We start from the raw sequence: 17,124 nt of genomic DNA, 5'->3' as shown, positions 1-17,124 counted from the left end.
GCAGGACGGAGACAGGGAAACTTAAACTGTGCAGAAAGCTGGGAACCAAATGCAGCAAGGGACAGGGACAGATGAGATCAAGAGAGAATGTTCTCAATGACAGGATCTTAGAGATCCTGTCAGGACACTGGCCTGGAAGCTTCAAAGGGCTTTCGGAGAGATGTGATCATCTTCATGAAAGCAGGAAGGATTGTTTAACTAGAGTTAAAAGATCCACCATGCACGCGACATATCCCCGAGAAAAGGCAGCTCTGGTGGCTTCCCACCTGGGAGACCTTTGGTTGGAAATGTGCAGTGGACAATTGGCTATTAAAAGGCAGCCTCCAAGACATCTGGGCTGGGCCTTGGACCAGACACCAGGCGTAAGGATAGCACTGAAAGGTCGGAGTGTGCGTGGCCACCAAGGAGGACATCCAGAGTGAAAACAGCAGGCTGAGGAGCAAAGGGTGCAAACAAGGCACAGATGGATGAGAAAGTGTTGGGGGAGGAAGAGCAGGAGTTACAAATATGAGGGAGCATAACAGACAGAGAGGAGAGTGCTTCAAGAAGCAGGAGGAGGAAGGCTTAGTTTTGAAACTTCCTAAAACTTTCTGAGAATAAACTTTCTGAGATGGGAAGAAGTTGAGGAAAAATAAATGAGAGTGATAAAATCCAGGGAGGTATAAATTATTCCTACCCCGAGTTGTAATAAGAAGAAGAAAGACTGAATTCAGTCAAACAGGGCTTTTAAACATGAAAGGAGGTTTAAACCATCAATGAGAAAAGATTAAAAATTTAGGAGAGGCGGGTCTAGGCATGGAGGTGCACACACACAATTCCAGCACCCAGATGCCTGTGGGAACACCTGGTGCAGAGCAGATGGGGAGGGCAGGAAGAGGTTGGAGCAGGGCTTACTGTCTCTCGGGGAGGGATGGGGTTGGTCAAACGAGGGTGGTGACCTTGGAGATGAAGGATGTACACTGGTTAATGATCTGAGAAAATTCTGCAGGACTTGCTAGTAGGTTGTTTAGAGTGAGGGGAACAGAACCTGATAGGCAAGTTTCTGGCTAGGAACCTGGAATGGGTAGCTCCCTGTTGGGGAAGGAAATGTGATTAGGAGGCTGACTGAACTCAGTAGATAGGGCTTGATGAGCTGTGTGGGCTGAGCCAGCTTGGCTGCCACTGGGAACCAGGAGACCCTGTGGATGGCCAGGAGACCCTTGGTCTGCAGCCAGGCAGAGGCAGCGTCAAGGAACTTGTTGCATGGCATGCAGACTGGCTGACATAGGAAGAGTTGAGAGTAAGCTCAGTAAATGAGGGAAATAAAAAGAATTAAGATGTGTTATATACAGGTACCAGGTCCCCATGGTAAATGGGAAAAAATTACATAGTCATTATGATTGTAATCATTATGTACTAATAATTTTTTTAAAAAAATCAATCTACAAAAAAATTAGAATACAGTTAACACTCAACACTTAACCTGCATTCTCTTTCAAACCACACTCTACACAACTAACCTCTCTCTGAAAACTCAAACATTCAGAAGTTTCCTTCAGGTTTTTGTCAGGCTTCAGGGTCACCATCAGGAACATGAGCTACTACTTTTTGCACAAAACAACTTTATCTAAAACAGAACCACAAGGGCTGGGGATTTAGCTCAGTGGCATAAGCACCTGCCTGGCAAGCTCTAGGCTGTGAGTTCAATCCCCAGTACCAAAAAATAAAATAAGAAATAAAAACATAAGCAGCATAAGCAATTGCCTGGCAAGCATGAAGTTGTAAGTTCGATCCCCGGTACCCCCCCCCAAAAAAAGAAGTAAAACAGAGCCACTGAGGCTTCCGAACAAACACACTCTCGGAGCTTTGATCTATGAAATACACAGAGAGACACTGCTCTCCTTCATGCCTGGGAGGTTTATATTTTCAGCCTTCTCCGAGCCTCCAAAGATTACGATGGTTCAATGTCAGTGGCACTGACTGGCATTTTGTGTGCCGCTTCTGCTTCCCTCCCGCACCTCAGAAGCCATATGGTAGGTGGCTGAGTGCGTGGCTCCAGGCACAAAAGACCTGGTTCCTCTGTGCGACCTGGTGCTGCCCACTCCAGGGCTCCCTCCTCCGTCTCCCCCTTCTTCACCCCCACCACCCCAACTTCCATTTCTCCTCCTTCCGTGCCTTTTGCTCTTCCTGCCTCACCGACTTCTCTCCTTCCCCTTTGACTGGTTGCTTTGCTTCTCCGTTGCTGGGCTTCACCCGTCTTCTCCCCTCTGGAGCTCAGACATTCTTGCGTCTCATTCATTGTCCCAGCAGTGACTGCCCTCCCTGACTTCTGTTGGCTAAAACAACCAAACCAAAACAGGAAAACTGTGCCATCTGAGCTTTGTGACTACCCAGATTCTTGACAAACTAAGATTTATTGTGTGTACACAATGGTGACCCCTGGGCTAAGCCCTTGGAATGCATGGCCTGAGCGCTCTGAGGAGAGCCTGGGCAAGTGCCTGTGCATGATGTGATAAACAGTCTTTGGTAATTATTTAAGATGGTAGAGCAGAGAAGCAAATGAATGCTTCCTGTGACCAGATCAGTGGCTGGGGCCAGGGCAGCACGGCAAGACCAGCGTGGCCCCTTTGAGGGGCTTGAACATCGTCTATGCACCTGTGAGTAGACACTTCAGGGTGCCCAGCAGTGTCCGCCACGGAAAGCCTTTGTTTATGAACCCTGTGCTTGATCCCTCCATCTACCCCCTTTCTCTCCAAATCTAGAATTTGCAGGACAGCCAGGAGCTGGTGAGAGTTGCTTGCTTGGAAGAGGAGAGGTTAGCAGAGCAGAAGGAAAAAAGCTTTCCTTTTCTCCATCTGGTAATGAAGTGCTTTCTTACAATCAGGTGGGTTGATTTGTTAAGATGGACAAGATAATAGACTTTGAATTTTTTTAATTTTTAAAATTAATTTTAAATGAATCTTTTAATTTTTAAAATTTTTTGGCATCATTGGGGATTGAATACACATGATTCATACATCCCCAGCCATTACCACTGCCTTTTTTTTTTTTTAAGATAAGGTCTTATTAAATCACTAAATTATCTAATCAGGGCTTGAACTTGGTATCCTCCTGCCTCAGCCTCTCAGTCTGTGCACCACCACTCCTGCTTAATCCAGTCATCCTGATAAATGAACAAGATGGTACCCCCTGAGGATCAATGAGGAGGAGGGTCAGTCGTCGCAGTGGTTAATACTATGGCCAAATCCCCGCCTGACCTCAGAATCTGCTTTCTTCAGTATGCTGGAGGGGTTGGTTCTGGGCTCTCCGCAGGTACCCATATCTGCAGATGCTCAAGTCCCTTGTATAAAATAGGGTAGAGTTCCAACAGAACCTGCACACATTTTCATCTCTAGATTGTTACAACACCTAATTCTGTGTCATTGTATACCATCAGTTAGTACATGTAATGTTTAGGGGATAACGACAATGTACTGCTTGGTACAGATGTAATCTTTTTTTTTTTTTAGTACCAGGGAATGAATTCACGGCTTCATGCTTGCCAGGCAGGCGCTGTGCCACTAAGCTATATCCCCCACCCTACAGATGCAATCTTCAGGAATGTTTTGGATCCTCTATTGGCTGGATCTGCAGATGTGAAACCTCTGGATATCAGGACTGACTGTAATCAATTCAGCTGTAACCCCAGGGAAGACGCTTCCTGATCAGTCATCCTAATTATGATCTTTCAAAGTTGAAAACAGGATGATGAACCTGGTGCCATTATTCACTCAGCTGGTTTTTTGGGGCTCCAAATGTTCATTTCATTCTAGGTAGATATGGCTTTTCCACCAAGCTTCTGTTAAGAACATAAAAACAGACCAAGAAGAAAGAACTGTTTCAAAAGGCAACATGACTGTACAGACCTTCTTTCCACTCATGGTAAGACTCACTAAGGATATTTTAATGGATTTCTTTCAAATTGAAATTTGTACATTAAATGCTATTTTTCTTTGGCATCGGGATTGGACAAAGTCTATAGGATGAGAATATATCTTAGTCATTCAGGTAATTTACCGTAAAATCCTGGATTGTGCTGATATGAAGCCAAGTAGCAAGTTTGACAACAGTGTGTATGACTTTAAAAAGCTAAACTACCCATGTTACATTAAGACACTTGTGCATTCGTTATCCCAGTAGAGACTTTGGTCAAAATCTTTGTTTTATTTATTTATTTTTGGTACTGGGGATCAAACTCACAACCTTGCACTTGCCAGGCAGGTACCTGTGCCTCTGAGCTAAATCCCTGGCCCAAAATCTTTATTTTTAAGTTAAAAAGACTTTTTTTTTGAGAGACGGTATTGCTATGTAGTTTAAGCTGGCCTTGAGTTTATAGTGATCCTCCTGCCTCAGCCTCCCAAGTGCTGGGATTACAGACATGTACCATCCCCATTCCATTTTTCATTAACATCTTGCATCAGTGTGGTGCATTTTTATAACTGAACCAATGCTGAAATACTATTTTGAGTAATGTTTGTGGTTCACATTTAGTTCCATCCTTGTGAGTTTTGAAAACTGGATGCTATAGAGTCATTACAATGCGTAGACAAGAGTTTCACTGCCTCCACCTCTTCACATCCCACACCCCCGGCCCCAGTGACCAAGATCCTCTCTGATCTCATAGTCATGCCCCTTTGCAGTGTCATAATTGGAACCCTGTAGTGTGTTGCCTGCTCAGATTGGCTCTTTCCCTTAGTATGCATTTAAGTTCTCCTCCTGTCTTCTTTGACCTGGTATCTCATTTATTTTTATCACTGAAGATGCTCCATTGTATGTGTGTACCCTCATTTGCTTATTGAGCCTTTTTTAATATTAAATACTCCTATGTGATCCGCCCTGTACCAAGTTCCATAAAGGTTACCAGAAGTGTCTAAAACCACTTTACCTTTATGGTTAGTCCAGTTAGGAAGAACACATTACACAGAATAATATCAAAATATATTTTAAAACCTTGAAGTGTATGGCTTGTAGTAAGCAACTGTGATCTAGAAAAGTAATGTTTGCAGAGGGACATGAGTCCCTTGAAATTAGACACATATTTGCATGTGTGTGTGTGTGTCTGTCTGTATATGTCCAAGACTCCAGGGGATTCATCACATTCTCCATGTTACAACCTCCCTCCAAGAATTAAGAAGCCCTGGAGTAGTGGAGAGAGATGCAGACGACCTTTAGGTGCCTTCCCAGCAGAAGAGCTCCTGAAGGAGTGGGGCTTGGCCTGGGAATGAAAGCTAGGGCAACTTCCAGGCAGACAGAAGAGCCCAGAGGGCAGGAGAAACGTGAAAGCTAAAGGGCCACGAAACAGGGAATAAGAACAGATTTGAGCAGAGAAGGGATGAGAAGGAAGGCCGGGTAGAAAAGGAGCCCTTCAAATCCAGGAGGGATTAAATTTGAGATCACAAGCCACAAAATGTGTTTTTCATCCCAATTAGAAAATCTCTCATGCCAACCGTCAGTGGACATGTGTGCATTGCTTGTGTGCACACACACTCGTGTATGCATGCATGCACACACATGTGCACACACACAGCCATTCAGTAAGACAATTTTCTTTCAGAAATAGTCCCTCAGCTCTCTTAGGCTATTCTTTGTAGAGAAAGCCCCCTGTAAAAGTGCTTTGGATTAGCAAGTCAATATGAAACCGTGAACCTTGGTCAAGAAGAAAAGATAGAAGTGAGGGGGAAAGGAGGAATGATTGCTTTCTGCTCTGTCAGATTGGTCAGATTGGTCCCGCCACTCGGCTCTGAAAAACCTTGCTCTTTTTTCCCTTCCGTGTGTAGGCAGGAAGCCCTGCAAACTGTGACGCACTATGCAAATGTCCCTGTATTATGTGAGCCCATCTTGGGGCAGATAGCTTCCCTTTTCTCTCTGCTTTTCTAAATCAAATCTGTCCCTGAGTATCTGGCTCTAAATGTTCGCTTTCCTTGGCCATTTCAGCAGAATGTGATCGTGCCCTCCCCCAAAAGTCAACAGAATGTATAGTCAGAATCTTTCGTTGGCCTCTATCACATACTGCATGTATTTTGTTTCTGTTTGGGTCTCTGTCTTGCTTTTGACTACAAAACTGCCAAACAAAGGTGTTCACCATTGAATGCCACAGAATAAATAGCAGAAATCAATAAACACTTTAAAATTGTATGACTGAATTTCTGGAGGACTGTTTCACACTATTGTTCTACTATTTTTGGTTCAAGTCATTCACACAGTAGATAATCATTCAATTGCGTATCTAGAAACTGGCGATCTGGTCTGATCAACCTGCCTGTTTAACCATGAGTCAGGCAGGCTTCAGACAAATAACCCACATGTCCCTCTGTGCGGGTCAGATAATGTCCCCGCCTTGCTATCATTCTCTTTTCCTGAACCATTTTGCTTTGCTTCCTATTGATGTTTTCTTATCTAGGCCTCAAATAATGCTAAACAATGCTTGCAACTTAAATAGGGCCTTTTCCAAGAAATCTCTTTCAGGGGAGAGGGTGAAAGGAAGCCCCCCCCCCCCCGCCTTCCCTCATTTATCCTTCACAGCAGAATTGACTTAAGAGCCAAAGCCCTGACTAAAAGCAAACTCAAGCACCCATGACTATCAAAACAGAAGAAACTTCTGATTCCTGGTAACTGAAGGGGCCTTGCTAATAATTTGCCCTGTGTTGCTTCACAGAATAACCACCTGAAGCTCATCACTATGTGCCTGCTTGCATGAGTGTGTTTGTTGCCAATATTCCATACCCAGTTGCCAGGCCAAATATTAAAGGAGATTTGACTCTGAAGGCGGAGTCTTTAATCTCTGAGACCTGCAGGGAGAATACAGACTGGAAAGTAGGTAATGACACAGGCCAGAAAACAAACTGCCAAGCAGATCAAGGTGGCCCTTCCAGCCCTAAGAGGGTAGAAAAACTTTTTAACTTATTTTTTGAGATAGGGTCTCAATACATAGTCCAGGTTGGCCTTGAACTTGCTATGTAACTCAGACTGGCTTCAAACTCACAGCAATCCTCCTGCCTCAGCCTCTGCATGCTGGGATTACAGGCTTGCACCACTACACCTTGTTTACACAAGCTGGATTTTGGAAAATCCAGGATTCAGTTCATAGTATTAGTTAAGTCTATTGATTAAGTATTGGTCTAGTATTGGTAGTATTGGTTAAGTCTATTGAATAATTTGGGGTGTGAGGAGTTGACTCACTCCAACCAAAACACACAGTAGCTTTGCTTTTTCCATTAAAATCAGAATATTAATGTAGTAAGAAGAGAGAGAGTACTCATATATGTCTAGGATCCAAATATTTAGGTGCAGGCACTTCTGACGTGCATGAAACTGGTAACTAAATTTCTAATGAGGCAATAACAAGCTAAGCTTGAATGAGCAGGGCATTGTGTACCCTGTTTGGGGTATAGTATACCCTGGGAGGCATACAGGCCCTGCTCCACTTTGGAAAGTATCTTTCTAGAGAATCAAATATTACAGTGAAGATTCTTCCTCTCCACTTCCTTTTAAACTTTCATTTTATTGGTTGAGGATTTAGCTCAGCAGCACAAGCACTTGCCTGGCAAGTGCAGGGTCATGAGTTTGATCCCTAGTACTCCCCCAAAATTTTTTTTTCATTTTATGAAGGCTTCAACCTATTTACATATGTGTGTATGTCATTATAAAATACTTTGTTTTGGTATTTTAAAATCACATTTCATTTTTAAAACCCCAAAGTAAGTACATAATCATTATTAGAAATGGGGTGGGGGGAGTCCCCAAGATGTGCAAAGAAAAAGTTAGTACCCTCACATTTCTCCTGATATCTCCATCCTTGGTCCCTGTAGTAGCAGATATGATGCAGCGCCCAGGGTATTTCATCTTCCTGGGACTTGTACCAGGATTATGCAAAGATAGACAGAGCAGCAGTAGAGTTTTGCATTTTTAAATAAATATTATGCAAACACATTGTACTCTGAAATGTACTTAATTACATCTTGGATGTTTCCTCTTGACAATGTGCGTAAGTCCAGCTTATTATTTTTAGGAGCTGCATCCTATTTAATCATTCCCCAGTCTGCTTTGTGGTTAGGTTACCCATATCACTGAGTGCTGGCCACAGAGTGTGGACAGAAGATAGGATGCCACTCCTCAGCCTGGCCCATGGAAATCGCTGAGGGAGACCCCCAGCTTCCTCCTCCCATCCAGCAGGTGGAATTACTCTGGAGCTCCCATTTCCAGGTGGGCGAGGCTTGGTTGGGTTCCTGAATCTCCTGCTATACACCAGGCTGAGCCGCAGTGAGCATAAAGAATTTTCATAATGCTAGGTCATCTTTAGCATTTATCTGTTACTGCAGCTGTGTTGTTTAACTGTTTGTTAACAACTGTTTGTTTTTTTTGAGACAGGATCTTGTTCTGTAGTCCAGACTGGTCTTGATTCACTGTATAGCCCAGGCTGGCCTTGAATTTGTGGCAATCCTCCTGCGTCAGCCTACCCTGTGCTGGGAGTACAGGCATGTGCCACTATACCCACTGTTTCTGTTGTTTTATGTATACCCAGATTTCAATATTCAGGATGTATATCAGTCGATTGTGCAGCTGCTTGTCAAGCAACTTCTTAGTATCCATTAATTCATACAAATTTAATTGCGAGTCTAGCTACCTAACTTACCCATCAGAACAAAAGCACAGGAACAAGAAAATAAATTGTCTGACATTTACATTTTTACTTATTCTTTTGAAATTTTATTTAGTTTGATCACAGGGCAAACTTGATTTCTTTTGTCCAAGAGTTTAAGAAACTGTTTCTGTTGTTGTTTTATACATTGTGCTTGACTAATCTCTCAAACTATGTAGGTTGTTATTCTCACAGGAGTAGAGACTTTCTAAATAATTATTTTCTTTTTTCCTGCTTTAAAGGTAGAATAAAGGATGAATAGAGAATAGTTGGGAGAGAGAAGGGAATTAATGGAAACTATCAGGGCTTGGATAGCTCCAGTTGAAAAAAATCATAATACTTGTGATAGTAAAATGTTTCATTGAAATATGAAACCCAAAAGATCTCTATGCTCTATACATGCATTTGTTTGTTTTGTGGTACGGGGATTGAAGCCACTGTGTTTACACTGACCTATAACTCCAGGTTCTTACTAAATTGCTAAGTGTCCCAGGCTGAGCTTGAATTGGAGATTTTCCTGTCTCAGTCTCCAAGCGTAGTGCCATTTTAATATAGGCACAGGCCGCCATGTTCCATGTGCACTTTAAACAAAAGCTCTTGCAACTTTACAGCTGAGACAAACAAGGTAGTTAAGTTTAAGGTCTTGTTGCAGTCGTTTGGGGTAGAATAATTGTCACTTGGTCACAGTTCTGTGGGATAAAGGGACACTGTCACAGAGAGATATGTACATTGCACAGTGAGGAGGAAATAAAGGGACACAGAACTGATTGCTTTGGCATTTTACCCATGGGCTAATTATGTAGGCTTGGATTGCACAGCTGGTTAGGGCTCAGTCTGGGTTGATGGAGGACTTGACCTAGAACTATGCAGACACCCCCAGTTACAACTGCAGACCTAAAAATACTCTAGGAAGAAAATACATTTACAGTGACTTGAGGCCATACTAAAAAGACCATCAAGGCAGGTGGTGGCCCGCACCAGCAATCCCTGCACTCAGGAGACTGGAGCAGCAAGATTGCAAGTTTGAAGTCAGCCTGGACTTCGTATGAAACCCTGTCTAAAAACCCAAATAATAAATAACAATTAAAATTACAATAAAAACATCAAACTCTAGTCAGTCATTTCACTAATAAATAAATGTATTGTAAGTATAGACATTTTCCATAATTTCACAAATTATATGTATTTTTTTAAAAAGAATAGTGATGCACGTCTGTAATCCCACTTCTCTGAAAGTCTGCAGCAGGAGGATCACAAGTTTGAGTACAGTTCGGGCAACTTAGTGACTTATCAAGGCATTTTCTCAAAATAGCAACTTTTAGAAAGGGCTGGCTGGAGATGTAGTTCAGTGGGAAGCCCTTGGGTTCTAGCCTAGTTCCAAAGAAAGGTGGGGGTGGAGGGGGGAGGTCTCTGTCTCTGTCTCTCTGTCTCTCTCTCTCTCTCATATATATATGTTTCTGGCGCTAAGTCAGGTGAGAATGACAGTATCACACCAAGGACCCTTGCTCAGCAAATTGGTGTCACAGTTGCAGAACTGGAGAAAGGGATCACTCTGATTTGATGATTTATGAGGTGGGAATCATACAAGGTGAGTTTCTGTCTTCCAGGGCCTTTCTTTCCAGTCTTGAGTCTCTATCGACTTGGAATCCCACTCAAAACTATTCAGTTTCTTTTGCTACCTACAAAAATCAATTTGGCTACCTCTGGGTGGCACTAACAGCCTCCGAAGTCTGGGCCCAATCTAATTGTCTGATCCTGTTCTGTTCACGATGGTCCAGTCTCTCCCTGTCTGCTGTGTGACCAGGGCCACAGAGTTCAGCATTCTACACCCTTCTCTACATCATTCTGGCTCCAAGGTGCAAGAGGATTGGGAGGCAGGATGGCTTCCTTGGAGGGGATACAGTTTTTGTATCTGGGCCCTTGGGCTCTAGAGCCATCAGGTGGGCTTGTGTGATGTGGGGAGATATGTCTTTGCATGTATGCACATATGTGCTCATACTTACAGTCAGTTTTCTGTTGTGTATGGGTTCCCCCACAAGGATTCAAACAAATGTAGGTCAAAGACACATGTCTTTTAAACTGCATCTGTGTAGAATACATGTAGACTTTATTCTTGTCATTCCCTAAGCAAACCAACACATTGACCACTTACATAGCATTGTTACTTTCTCCTCCCTGAGACACAGTACCTGACACATACAACTTGAAGGAGGAGACCTCTGTTTAGCTTGCAGCTTAGAGAGGTTTCAGCTCTGCTCACTGCTTAACTCCCCACTGCTCTGGGAAAATCCTGATTCTTCGATGAAGTATAGGAGTCCCAGCCTGGCAGGCCACAGCTCACCTCTCTGGCTCCTCCTCCTCTCTTTTTCCTGCCATTACCCCTGCCATCCTTTGTGCCCAGCATGTGGGTTTCCACAAGTAAGCGCCACGTGCCTCGTTCTCTTTCTCAGACCATCACATGGCCAGGAGCACTGGCTCCTCCTCTCCCTCCAGGCACAGAGCAGTGTTCCCACCACTTGCTCAGGACAGTCCCTCCTGCTTGCATGGGTGTCTGGCAGCACTAGCAGTGGGAGGGCGGCCACAGGCCTCTTTTCTCCACTGTCTGCAAGGGACAGCCATGGACTCATAGCCCAGACATTGCTGCCCTGCCCACTTCCTGCACCAGGAAAGGAAGGGGAAAGCTTAAGCCAGTCCACACAGTGAAGCCCTGTGTTGTGAAGGGGTGGAATAAAGGGAGATTTCATCATTTTCACCATGTACTATGTATATAGCTTCCCCTTAGTGTCATCCCAGAAATGCAAAATCTCTTAGAATTTATGAGCAATTCCTTGGGTGCTGATGGAATGTTCTGTTGTTACTGTTGATGATAACGTCCTTCACTACATCCTCCACTGCATCTTAGATGGAGCTACATCCTGTTTTTTCTATTTTGTTTGTTTTTCATTTTGAGATAGGATCTTGGTAAGTCAACAAACTGCACAGGGTGGGCTCACATTTGCAGCCCTCCTGCCTCAGCCTCCCAGAGTGCTGGACATATAGGAGTACAACACCATACCTACTTGAAACAGCAGAATGCTGAGAATGAACTTTGTGTGGCTCACGATTCAACAGTCTCCTTCCTACTGCACCTTGTTCTTGGCCCATGTGAGCGTTCATCACACAATATAGCCATTGTGTTTTTGTTCCTGTCTTTTCCCAGGAGACCACAAGTATGGGGCGCAGTACCGAGCACACCGTGAGTCCTCCAGTGACTAATGAATGGACAAATGGTGTAGATCGACATAAATTGCAGAGGTTACAGAACCTGCCCATGGTCAGCTGGCAGGTGTGATGCAGAGGCAGACACTGAGTCTGGACTGGACAAATCTCCAAGGTCACACTGTTAGACACTGGGGTGATGTGCCGTAGGTGCCTAAAGTCTGGGTCTGTCCTGTCACAGTTGTATTTTCAGTAAACACTTGTCAAATGAATTTCTTTGAATGACAGAAGTGAAAACAGGAGAATGCATTGCCTTTTGTCTGCTCCTTGATGCTGGCACATCTGGCCATAGTCTTATGGTTTCTTATTTGTTTGTTTGTGTTTTGATTTTGTTTTGAGACAGCATCTTGCTATGTAGTCCAAACTGGCCTTGAACTCACTATGTTGCCAAAGGTAGCCTTGAACTTGTAATTCTCCTGCCTCAGCTTCCCAAGTGCTGGGATTATGGGCATGCACCACTACACCCAGCACATAGCAGTATTTACTGAACCTCTTCTGAGTGTCATGCATTATTCTACACATCAGCAAACCAGGCAAAGACTTCATGGAATTTACAGTCTTAACACAAAAAAACAAGACACTAAAAAAGAATTTTAAAAAGAAGTAAATATATGATGCTAGAAGACAAATGCTACACAAAATAGAAAAATGGGATAAGAGCAGCGACTCTTATCTGAGAATCTGAGACCCATAAGGGGTTGCTCACGAGTAGAATTCAGGTCATATGTGAAGCTGGATGTAGGGTTCTGTATCTTCATTAATCTTAATCTTCAAATCATTGTGAGCAGTCAGCCTCTGGGGTAATAGCAATACTTGTGGCTTTGTTACCAATTGAAGTCACAGATACTTTGTATCTTAAAGACAACTGTTGCAGATATCTTGAACTGCTCATGGTTATCCTCGTCATCGCTACTTTGTAGCGATCGGACCTGTGGGTAAGCCTTATTGCTTAATGTATCAGTAAACATTGTATCTGTATCTCAATATAGATTCTTCTTCTGCTTTTTATTTAATACATTTAGAAACATTTTTTGGGGACTAAGTGCTAGTTCAGCCATAGAGTGCTTGCCTAGCATGGCCTAGGCTCTAGGTTTGATGCCCTGTATTGAAACAAAAGCAAGCTAACTTTATCCAGAGAAGCGGTCCTTAGGCATCACCAGATAGCTAATGAAGTCTACAGACTGAAAAAGATTAAGAAACCTGAGTAAAGGAAAGTGGGGCACAATCAAATATGGGGTGGCACAGGGGGACAGGCTGCGGTATTAAAGAGGGTGAGCAAGGGGAGTCTTGCACCTAATACCCCAAGTTTCTAGCAATGTCTTCCTAGGCCATCCCCAAGCCATTGCCCTGGTTTTGCCCAGTGCCTGCAGTCAGGTCTGGCAGTCGCCATCTTGTTTTTTGTTTTGTTTTTGTTCTTTTGGTATCAGGCATAGAACTCAGGACCTTGTGTTTGCCACACAGGCACTTGTGCTGCTGAGCTATTTTCCCAGCCCCTCCATCCTGCTTTGGTGAGACAGGTCTCATATGCAGCTCAGGCTGGCCTTGAAATCACTATGTAGCCCACGTTAGCCTCAAACTCACAGTGACCCTCCTGCTTCAGTCTCTTGAATGCTAGGATTATAGGTGTGTCTGCCATGCCTGGCTCAGTGCCATTTAATTATACACCAGACTTTTTCACCATTTGAGTTTACTCACCACCTTCTCCTCTGAAAGGAGATTTAACATTTAAAAGTTTGAGCCAGGTGAGGTAGCATACATCTATAATCCCAGCACCCTGGGTGGCTGAGGCAGGAGGATTGCAGCTTGGAGTCCAGACTGGTGAATTTCATGATTTAGCAAGATCCTGTCTCAAAATAAATAATAAAGTTGGGGTGGGGGGAATCTGGGAATGGAGATGTAATTCAGTGTGAAGGCTCTGGGTTCAATATATATATGAGAGAAACTGAAATCAATGAAAATATCTCAAAAGGGTGCAAAGACATAGAGGGTGTGTGTGCAACTTTTTGTTGTTTCACCTTCTACCTAAACATCCAACTCAACCAGACAAACTAGCTCGAATGGGCCAAGTGGCACAAGTCTCCTAGAGAGAAGAGAAGAGAAGAGAAGCAATCAGCAGCTCCTGAGGCTGGCTGGGCGTATCACCAGGGCAAATGGAATGCGAGCTGAAGATACTGCCACATTCCAAATGAAGCTCTTTAAAAATTCAGATTCACCTCACACATACAGTGAAAGTCCTCAGAATTCTATGACAAAAGGCATTTTTTTCTCTGAAAAAAATTACACTTCGAGGCTGTAGAAATACTTTAAAAGATCTACATATAGGCTGTGATAAAATGCTATCAGGAAATCACAAAAATGAATTCCCCCTTAAATTAATTAAGATAGCTGGGAGTAGCTCAGTGATACAGCACTTGCCTAGCATGTGTGAGAGCCCGGGTTCTATTCCCTGTAGACCAAAAAAAAAAAAAAAAAAAAAGAAAAGAAAAAAAGAATTACTGTTAGCTGCAAGTAATAAGGTACGCTGCAATAGATGTCTTAATAAAGATGTCTCCTCTCAGGTAGTAAGATTGGAGGGTACTGGTTCCAAGGTTGGTTCACCTCCTCATCTCCCACATGTCACTCTGACCTCTGCTCCCCCCCTCCCCCCTGTAGTAACTCAGAGCACCTTATCTGACTGTGGTGGGGCTGAGGCTACAGGAAAGGGTAGATGTATGGACAATCTGTTCTGTGGAATACTCTTTTATCAGAAAGGACCACTTTCCTGGAAGCCCTTGCTCTCCCCTTATGTCTCTCTCATTAGCTAGAATTGGCTACTAAATACCTGCTACTGGGCACACAGTTGGTTTGTGGCAGTTAATCAGACTAATTATGATTCACGTCAAGGGGTTGGGGATGTAGCTTGGTGGCACAGTGCTGCCTGGCAAGTGTAAGGTTCTGAGTTTGAGTCCCGATACTCCTCTCCCACCCCCCAAATTTACTTCCAGGGCAGACTCATGGCTGCCCAAATAAAACCCAAGTCTCAAAACTAGGGATGAAGGGGTAACAGCTGGGGAGTAGGCAACCTCTTGTGCCCACTACATAAAGTAAAAGTTTCACAATTCTATGAAAGGAGAACACTGGTCTTAAGGTTAAACTTTGAAACTAAGGAAAATAAAAAGTCTATCTATTCATGTGTATTCCTGTGTGTGTGAGCGTGTGTGTGTGTGTGTGTGTGTGTGTGTTCCCGAGGCTTGGACCTAGGACTTTCTGCCTGCGAGGCAAGTGTTCTACTCCTTGCTGCAGCCTGAATCCTTTTTAATTTTTGCCCTGAGACATGGTTTGGCTAAGTTGCTTAGGCTCATCTCAATCTTGCAATTCTTTTGCTTCAGCTTCCTGAGGAGTTGTGATAGCAGAATACACCACTGCACCTTGTTTAACTGTGAACTTTAGCTAAAATGTAAACAGGTATCCCAATACCAACTTCTTCTTTGCATTCCCTCACTTAATTTGTTATAGTTTTACAACTCTTTTTTTATTTTTTATTTTTATCGGTACCGGGGATCGAACTCATGACCGCCTGCTTGCAAGGCAGGTGCTTATGCCACTGAGCTAAATCCCCAGCCCCCTAGTTTTACAACTCTTAAAAGACTATTTGGGCCTGGCAAGCATAAGGTCATGAGTTCAATCAAAGATTTAAAAAAAAAAAAGACAGTTGGAAATGTCCACTCTTACTGACTCAGTAAACCTTATTTAAACACCTATAGTTCTTCTTTTGCTGAAAATGAACACCTAATTTCTATGAATGAAGTAGTCTAAAGTTTAAGTAATCTTAGACCCAGATTCCCAGGCAACCCTCCCAGAGATCCTTGACTCTGTGGACTGGTGCTTCAGCCGAGGACTCGGCATTTTCAGACAGCCCCTGTGGGATTTTGATGTAGGTGGCCCACACTTTGAGAAATACCACCGTGTCACAACTCCTGATGTACTGTCACCTCTTCCTATGGATCAGCAACTATTATATACTGATGCCTTCAAACAATCTCTATTACCATTAAAAACTCCTGGCTGAGCTCCAGCCTCAAACACCCACCTGGCAACCAAGCCTCCCTATCTGAGTATCTCCTAAGAACCGTAAACTCAACATGTTCCAAATCGAACTCATTTTCTCCCCACACCTGCTGCGTATAGAATAAAGTTTCTCCACCTGGCACCATCTCCAGCGTCCTTCTCATTAACTGCCTTACTCGCTTTTCTTGTTTAGCAGTACTCAGACGTCTCCCAGACCCTGGACACAAACACCTTTCTATTCTGTTTACTGCCCGTACTCAGAGCTGGGCACAGATATGCCATCTTCCCAGGTCCCAAACAAGCTCCTTGCCACATGTCCTTCTGTGCCACCCTTTTGTAATGGCACAGCACAGTGTCCACTTCTGCCTGAAAATTACATTTTGATCCCAGCACTCACCTTGCTGTATGGTGCTCTTGAACGGCTGGTTTTCCTTTGAGCTTTCCTTGAAAGCTGGGGCTCTGCCTTATTCTTTTAGACTCCCAGCTTCTAGGAAGCATTGAACAGTGTCTAACTAATGTTTGCTTATCTATCAAGCAAGCGAGGAGCTGAGAAAAAGCCTGGATTTTGCATCTCAGAGGTCATTGGCAACCTCCATGTGGAAAGCTCTCTGTCATGTGGGTCAATTTCTCTGCTGGTTTGCCACACAGGGGCAAGCTCTGTCCTGTCCACAGGACACAACCTGACAATGCAAACTTTACCCAGCGCAGCAGTGTACAGGTCCACTGATAAATCATGAAGCCAGACTCAACTTGGTTTAACAGTGCTTAGTTTTTCCTGCCTTCACCCTTCCTTCTCCCAATTTCTCTGGGTACCATTTCTGCCTAGTTTGTCCAAGGCCAGTCTGATCTGCTGGTCACACAAACCAAGTTGCTCCCTTTTCTCCCTCATCATCCCAGAAATCCTTCTGCAAGGCTTGGTTGCTTTTCCTAACTGTGTCTCATGTGCAAATCAATCCTAATCTGTCATTTCCACAACCTCCAACCTAATCACCTTGCCTCGCTTGCACCTGCAATGAGGTTTCTTTTTCATTCACAGGCTGGTTGCATCACAACTCCCTTCTGCCTGGTGTTGTTTAGGGCAGAGCTTTGCCTAACCTGTACCCTGCCTCATGTCTGATCATTTTCTTCAAGGAGCAGAAGCAGCCAAATGAGGGGTATTCCTT

At 43.7% G+C, this 17,124-nt stretch overlaps 1 long non-coding RNA gene across 6 annotated transcripts in view; it reads left to right on the top strand.

The window, feature by feature from the left end:
* Positions 1–12,898, top strand: part of LOC106028883 (uncharacterized) — a 37,651-nt gene extending 24,753 nt beyond the window's left edge. For 5 of the 6 annotated variants that reach the window (XR_010047786.1, XR_010047785.1, XR_010047784.1 and 2 more), the window contains 3 exons: positions 2,742–2,863; positions 3,489–3,900; positions 11,856–12,898. This is a non-coding gene — a long non-coding RNA (uncharacterized LOC106028883). The remainder of the gene's footprint in view (positions 1–2,741; positions 2,864–3,488; positions 3,901–11,855) is intronic. The other variant, XR_010047783.1, reaches the window with a different exon arrangement.
* The last annotated feature ends 4,226 nt before the right edge of the window (positions 12,899–17,124 follow it).

This window comes from Cavia porcellus, unplaced genomic scaffold, assembly GCF_034190915.1.
Source record: "Cavia porcellus strain 051 isolate PalLab524CR breed Dunkin Hartley unplaced genomic scaffold, mCavPor4.1 scaffold_6, whole genome shotgun sequence".
Classification (NCBI taxonomy): domain Eukaryota; kingdom Metazoa; phylum Chordata; class Mammalia; order Rodentia; family Caviidae; genus Cavia; species Cavia porcellus.
Note: the sequence above shows the minus strand (reverse complement) of the source record. Positions and strands in the feature narration are given on the sequence as shown.